At 23.6% G+C, this 1,477-nt stretch overlaps 1 protein-coding gene across 1 annotated transcript in view; it reads left to right on the plus strand.

The window, feature by feature from the left end:
- Positions 1 to 1,477, plus strand: part of LOC123005457 (U8-agatoxin-Ao1a-like) — a 14,952-nt gene that overhangs the window by 1,068 nt on the left and 12,407 nt on the right. The gene's annotated exons all lie outside the window — the stretch shown is intronic.

The raw sequence follows: 1,477 nt of genomic DNA on the forward strand, positions 1-1,477 counted from the left end.
AAAAAATCTGTTTTATAGTATATTGTTCTTAAAAGGTTTATAAATCTAGTAGTCGTAATTCATAAGATATTAAAAAAACAACTTGCTAGACACTTCTTAAATGTATTTATGTTAAAAATCAGAAAAAAACAAGTGATTTATGAAAAAATCAAATATAGTACAGGGTGACTATAAATGATTGTGATTTTTTGGCAACAAATTTCAAATTTTAATTTAGCAAGTTTTTGTTGCCAAGGACATCTCAATTTTTATATTTTGTCTTTATTTATAATAAAAACATTTTGCTGAACGGTGAAATAATTTTATTTAATCACTCAAAATTTTACGTAAAATTGCAAACTGAGAGAAAGATCAAAAAGATTTTTCAGTCAGTGGAGCTTTAAAATATCCTGAATTTGTAACTTATTTTTTCCATTAGGATTTGCTAAAGCAGAACTTACAGTAAAAGCAATTTGGCAATTTTTAGGACTACTATTTTTTATTCTTCAGTTTTTCACGTGCTGAACCATGTCAACAGGTCATCCTGTTATTGTTAACACAAAACAAAAATAAATTTCAAGTAAATTGCAAAATGTGTTTTATTGTATATTGCTCTTAAAAATGTTTTTTTATTTGACATATTGTGGATTTTCTTATTTAATTTAGTTTTTTTTTCAACTTTACTGATTTCTGTCGTTTCAAATTGCTGCGAACATGTATCATCAATGTAGTTTAAAACAGATGTTAAAATTATTTTTAGTGGTTTACATTATTAAAAGACTCCATTAGTTAAAAAAAATGAAACTGAAGTAAAGCAACAAAATTGTTTTATTGTAAATAAAATGAAAATCTTTGTAATTCAAGTAGTAGTAATTCATAAAATATTAAAAAGCAACTTTTTTAATATAATTATATTACAAACAGCAAAAAACAAGTAATTTATAAAAAATCAAATATAATACCTGGTGACTATAAATGATTGTGATTTTCGACGTCAGGTTGGCAACAAATTTGAAATTTTAATTTAACAACTTTGACTATAAAATTTGTATTGCTAGAAACATCTCAAGTTTTATATTTTGTCTTCAGTTATAATAAAAACATTTTGCTAAACGATGAAATAATTTTATTTAATCACTCAAAATTTTAAACTGAGATCAACTTATTTTTTCCATTGTGCTTTTTTTTTTGATTTACTAAACTTACACTGAAAGAAATTTGCAAATTTTCAAGACTTCCACAATAAGAACAATTTTTTTTCCTAGTTTTTTCACGTGCCAAACATATTTTTATCATGTCAACAGGTCAGTCTTATTTTGACTGTTCTTTTTTTCTTTTCAAAATTTACTTAAATTTTACAACTTCACTTTTTTCTGGGGTTTAAAAATGCAGTGAACATTAGCAATTTATGATTATTTTTAGTGGTTTACATTATTAAAAAACTCCATTAATTTTTTTAAAGAAAAAAATTTGAAATTGAAGTGAATCAAAAAATCTG

Source organism: Tribolium madens, unplaced genomic scaffold, assembly GCF_015345945.1.
Source record: "Tribolium madens isolate multiple individuals breed KSU strain unplaced genomic scaffold, Tmad_KSU_1.1 Scaffold_20;HRSCAF=117;Tcas5.2_LG4, whole genome shotgun sequence".
NCBI classification, from domain to species: domain Eukaryota; kingdom Metazoa; phylum Arthropoda; class Insecta; order Coleoptera; family Tenebrionidae; genus Tribolium; species Tribolium madens.